This window comes from Sinocyclocheilus anshuiensis, unplaced genomic scaffold, assembly GCF_001515605.1.
Source record: "Sinocyclocheilus anshuiensis isolate Anshui unplaced genomic scaffold, SAMN03320099.WGS_v1.1 scaffold944, whole genome shotgun sequence".
In the NCBI taxonomy this organism is placed as follows: Eukaryota; Metazoa; Chordata; class Actinopteri; order Cypriniformes; family Cyprinidae; genus Sinocyclocheilus; species Sinocyclocheilus anshuiensis.
This window is the reverse complement of record NW_015549559.1, coordinates 2,526,296-2,531,719: the sequence shown is the minus strand read 5'-3', so window position 1 is coordinate 2,531,719 and position 5,424 is coordinate 2,526,296. Positions and strand designations below refer to the sequence as shown.

At 38.6% G+C, this 5,424-nt stretch overlaps 2 protein-coding genes across 4 annotated transcripts in view; one reads left to right on the top strand and one right to left on the bottom strand.

Annotated features, from left to right (window-relative positions):
- Positions 1–3,314, bottom strand: part of LOC107657141 (phosphatidylglycerophosphatase and protein-tyrosine phosphatase 1-like) — a 15,046-nt gene extending 11,732 nt beyond the window's left edge. The window contains exons 1-2 of the mRNA XM_016445168.1: positions 3,305–3,314; positions 3,177–3,182 (exon numbers count right to left, since the gene is read on the bottom strand). The gene's annotated coding sequence lies outside the window, so the exon portion shown is untranslated. The remainder of the gene's footprint in view (positions 1–3,176; positions 3,183–3,304) is intronic.
- LOC107657138 (CUGBP Elav-like family member 1) overlaps positions 1–5,424 on the top strand; it is a 33,037-nt gene that overhangs the window by 3,068 nt on the left and 24,545 nt on the right. For all 3 annotated transcript variants that reach the window (XM_016445165.1, XM_016445163.1, XM_016445164.1), the window contains exon 2: positions 550–592. The gene's annotated coding sequence lies outside the window, so the exon portion shown is untranslated. The remainder of the gene's footprint in view (positions 1–549; positions 593–5,424) is intronic.

Genomic DNA, 5,424 nt, shown 5'->3' with positions numbered 1-5,424 from the left:
CACAGATGAAACTTACTAGAGAAGTGTGAAGTGTGACATAATATACCTCTGTAAATAAATACAATATAAATTCACCTCTCGCGCACTTTAATGCCCTTTGAATGGAACGTGTACGTTCCCTTGGAACTGGAATCATGGCGGAATATCATTATATTGCACTTCTCAGTGCAAAATGTTGCACTGAAGGTTTATATTATCTTAATGTATACAGAGGGGCAATATATGCCTGTATTGTGCTTTTGTATTACATTAGACTTCATTAGATAAAGCCAGTTGTAACTGACCTGTTCAGGCCTTATCTGACATTGGCAGGATGTACAGCATTGACTCTCTTGTAAGATCTGTCCGTCTCCGTGGCTTGATTGTAAAGGGAAAAACCCAACTCTAATAGAGCCAGTATAAATAATACACGAAGACAGCAAATTAGCCTCTGTGTCTTTCTAAGCATGGTAACGGAGGTAAAGGACAGCAAGTCCACAAATACTGGGAATCAACACAGATGTCCATTGATAAAATGCCAGTCTAACCGTACGGCTGTTCTTTCTACAGATTGACGGGAGCAACACTTCAGAAAAGCAAGGCCACAGAGAGGGTAAGTGTTTCTCACTTTTGTGTTAGGATGTCTTACAGTGGACTATTTGTTAAAGGTCCCATGACATGCTGCTTTTTGGATGCTAGATTGGGCCATCTGAGCTTTCATTTTCTCAAAGGCAAAGCAGGATACCCAGGGCTCGGTTTACACCTATCGCCATTTCTAGCCACTGGGGGACCATAGGCAGGCTAGGGGAACTCATATTAATGTTAAAAAACCTCATAAAGTGACATTTTCATGCCATGGGACCTTTAAGCAAGGTGTCACAATGTTGTGTGTGAATTTGGGAAAGGTAGGTATTCATATTCCAAATGACTGGCGCTCAGAACATGATTTGACTAGAATCATCAGACAGCGCGCTCAAAGCCAACAGATTAGTTTGAGAGGTCACAGAGGAGTTGATTTTCAGTCCTTATGAAGCCTGACCGCATGCCTCATGAGAACTTCATTGTGTAAAAAAACCCCACTATACTGGTTCTTGAACTTCAGTTTCTATTCACGTCTCTGTCAAAGAAATTAACAGTTGTGGCCTGTGTTCCTCAGACTATTTGGACGTTCGGTGCTTGTAGTTCCTAGAGTATTTAACTTTTAATAAGAGCCACAAGCGTCATATCTGTAAACTCTTATACTACAATGCTGCTAGTGTTTGGATAATTAGTGTCCGTTTATGTCAGCTTGTAATAAAGTATTAGTCACACATGTGGAGGTTAGGGGTGTAACGGTGCACGTATTTGCACTGAAAAATTTCGATACAGGTCTTTCGGTTCGGTACGCAAACACAGCGTTGGTTTAACCACTGCATGAGTGGAACTTAATTGGAAACTTCCACTTTTATATATTGTTACTTTTGATAAGAAACAAAGTTTCATCTTTCAAATCATGTCTTTTTTGTCAGGAAATTCAAACAATAGAAATGCCATTGACACTCTTAGATGTAGCGTGACAGATCACTGTATAAACGCCTCAGTTCAAACGGCAGCGCAGAGCGCGATCATCCCTTCCTCTTTACTAGTTTTAACGCGAAATAAGTATGAATTGACTTCCCGTGCCTCACCGTTTCAACCCCGGAAACACGTCAATAAAACAGCTTGTAAACAAAATGTCACGTAGCATTTCATTTACCTCAGGCAAGGCATCAGTGTCCACAGATTGTTAATTCGCTAGAGAAACGAAGTCTAGGGAAGAGCATTTCGCGAAATATTAGACTTTATACTCCTTATATTTTACTTTAACTGTTAGTGATGTCTTAATTATTTAATGTTTAAATAAATATGTTATGAAACAAGTTATGACAGCCACTGTGTAAATTAATATATTTTAACAACAAATAGAAATTTTTATCATTTAGAATTTAATTTCAAAATTGCATTGTGCAATTTACATATTTGCATATAATTATTTTTTAGGTTGTGTGTTGATTATTATATTTAACAAATAAATAGTAATCAGATATAAGTTTGGGCTCTGTTGTTAATTGTAACCTTATAGTAATGTAAAAGGGCTCCCTATAGTTTAGAGCATAAGCTGAAGTAGATTTTTATCCCTAAGAAAATTAATTATAATTGAATTTATTTAAAGAAAGGGCAATTTGTTCTAGGGTTGTCAATTTTTTTTTTTGAATTTCGAATATTCGTCGAATTTAAAATAAAAATCCACATTCGAATGCAAAAACGTTGCATTCGAATTTTAGGTGTGCGTCAGGCAGCCTTATGTTTCCATCACCTTGTTTTAATGCACATTTTGAAGTATCGCATGAGAACCGAGTGATGGAAACGCCAAATTTAGAAAATCCCTTAATTCGCAAAAAGTTTTACATTCGCTTGAGGTGTTTTTTGACTTGTGCGAAAAAAGGTTAATGCGAATAATGGGAGATGGAAATGCATTTTGCGAATAAATCCCACATGAGAATTCAAAAAAGTAATGTGACTTTGCGCTATGGGACAGCATAACCTGACTAACCAGCGGACCGATTTTGTTGCACAGCATCTGAAATGTTGTCATGGTCATTCTGAAGTGCCCGAGCAAAGTCTGTCGTCAAAGTATTTCTGTATAACTGCCTCCCAGAACGGTCTACCACGACTGCGTTCCCAAACAGCTGACATTCACCTCCGAAAGCAAGACCGCATTTATTGTGTTTCGTCTGCTCACTCAAAGCGCAAGTAATTTATTATATTTGAGAATTATTATATTCAGTGGCTTCTCTTACTTTTCTTAGTGATATTTAGTGCCAGTTTATCAGGAAGTGACGATTTTGTTCTCTCTGACTCGTTGGATGGAAACAGTGCTTGTTCGCAAATGTTTTATGCGATATTCCAATTTTGCGCATAAGTTAAATTCGCAACTTTGGATGGAAACCTGGCTAGTGGAGCACGAAATGCGACGACGATGTAATTTTAATGCTTTTGTTAACCTATCCAGTTGAACCCACTAGATGCGGCGCTGCTACGTTGTTCATTCAAAATATTGCAGAAAAAGAGAACAATCAATGCGGGGAAGATGTTGTTTACGTCAAAACCGAAACCAAGCTGTTCACACAGAACGCATAATATCGCATTTTCTAGATGGACATCTATCACCATTGCACTCGCGTCTCGCACAAGAGAGCCGCATGTTTAGAAAGCTATGTAAAATTAATGTAAGTTCAACTTTTGGCGACTTTATGGTGGTTTTCCTCATCCCACTGCATCTCAAGTTTTTAAATGAAGAAAGTACTCTTTGTGATTGGTTTTCGGTCCTTTGTATTAAACTATACATACATGCATGATGCTGTTTAGTTTCTAATTGTTTAAGCAACTTTATTAATTATATAAGGTTTATAAACATTATTTTAAACATTATGCACTTTTTTCAAAGATAGTCGCGTTATTTTATTATGCTTTGAAGAAACGTGCATAATATTTTGCTTGATGCGCCCTCTTGTGGCCTCAGGAGAGAAGCCTAAAGCTTTTTCCCCCCAACTGAAATTATGCCTTTTAAATTAGAATATAATTCGAATATTGATAATATTTAAGTAAAAAATTTGAATTTAGTTTTTCAGCCATTTTGACAGCCCTAATTTGTTCAGTAATCCACTGTTTAATAAAAAAAGAAGCAATTTTATGTTTAGTTTTTCCCCTTGCCGTACCGAACCGTGACGTCAAAACTGAGGTATGTACCGAACTGCCATGTTTGTGTACGATTACACCCCTAGTGGATAGGGCTGCATGATAAATCGCATGCGATTATTTAACGCGCATCTTGTCAGTAAAGCCGGTTCTGTAATCAGAAAACCACGATCATATTTTGCGCATGTTTTGCGCAGCTTGTCAGTGAACAACAGCTCTGTGTAGTAAATGCTGCTCCATGTGAAAGCCCGCACGTGATGGAGATTTACCGCTGATTACAGAACCGGCTTTACTGACAAGATGCGTGTTAAATATCACATGCGATTTATCGTGCAGCCCTACTAGTGGAGGTCCTATGCCATTTAGGATTTTGCACCTCCATTTCTGTCAATGTATGTTGTGCTTTTAGAGAGCTGCATGAAGCAAAATTGCATGAAATGAACTCTCTGTTCCTTAGTATTTAGTGCTCAGAATTGAAGACAAACCGTTTCCTTGGTTACTTGTTAGTGCACACACACTCAAGTGTGTTGATGCTGCTACGGTGGGCTGTTCTTTACAGTTGTATTTTTGTCCTGCATGGCAACACCTCTAATATCTGCAGCTGTGGGCTGGCAATTCCAACAGACTCTGTACTCATGTTTGTGTGTACATAAATACTGAGGGATTTCAGAAGAGTGTTTGACTGAAGGGTCTAGAGTGCAGTTGTTGGTGTGAGTTTGCGAGCGCTTAGTGCAACGTCAAGGGGGTTTATGTCTCCGTTACAGGGGGAAGGGATGTGTGTCAGAGTGCAGGCTCTTTAAAGGAGCCATCAATCATCTACAGCTTCACCTTTAAAATACTCATGAGGAGACTAAAATACTTGTACTGAGCTACTGAAAGTCTTAAATTTTGTTTTGTACTTAACATCCTAATACTTTAAGGCAAAAAGCTTTTTTGGCTTTGACTTCCGTCAGATTTCGCTGTAGTAAGTTCATGTCTGACAGTTGCTGCACCATGGCAGCTGTTAAATTGTGACCACGCTCTCCAGGAGGTCGTTACCACATGGAGGTCAGCAGCACCTGTCGGGAACATTCCTGTTTGTGCTCCTCCTAATGTGACTAATGAATGCCATTAAATCCCCAAATAATTATTCCTATACATTTAAACTTTTCCAATATGACACTGTTGTTGTTTTTTTATTTTCTTTAGTATTGGATGTAGTGCAGTTATTATGAAACACATTTCAGTATCCTCAGACAAAGCTTGACTTTCTGTTTGACATGACTTTGAGCAGGAGTTTATTATGAAGAAGGGTTGCTGGTGGTGAGAGGTTGATTTGGCTGTGACGATAGTTTTCTCCAGTTTGGCAGTGAAATGGGTGATTCTGCAGGAGGCAGAATGAGTCTCACTGTATCAGTTAAAAACTGACAAACTGTTCAGAAAGAAAACAGGAAAGGGCCACAAAGCATTTTCTTCTGCCATATTGAACGCAAGGCGTCCGTAGTCTGTGTGATACCTGCGAGTTGTCTGCGTGGTGCTTTTTGCCCGGTGTGTGACTAACATATATTGTTATTTTGATTAGATAATCAAGTGTTCTAAAATAGAAGCAAATAAAGTGTGAGAGTATATAGGGCTGCACGATTAATCGAATGCGATTGTCATGCGCATTTTGTTAGTAATGCCGGTTCTGTAATCAGCAGGAAATCATCATCACGTGCTTTCAGATGGAGCAGCATTTACTACACATAG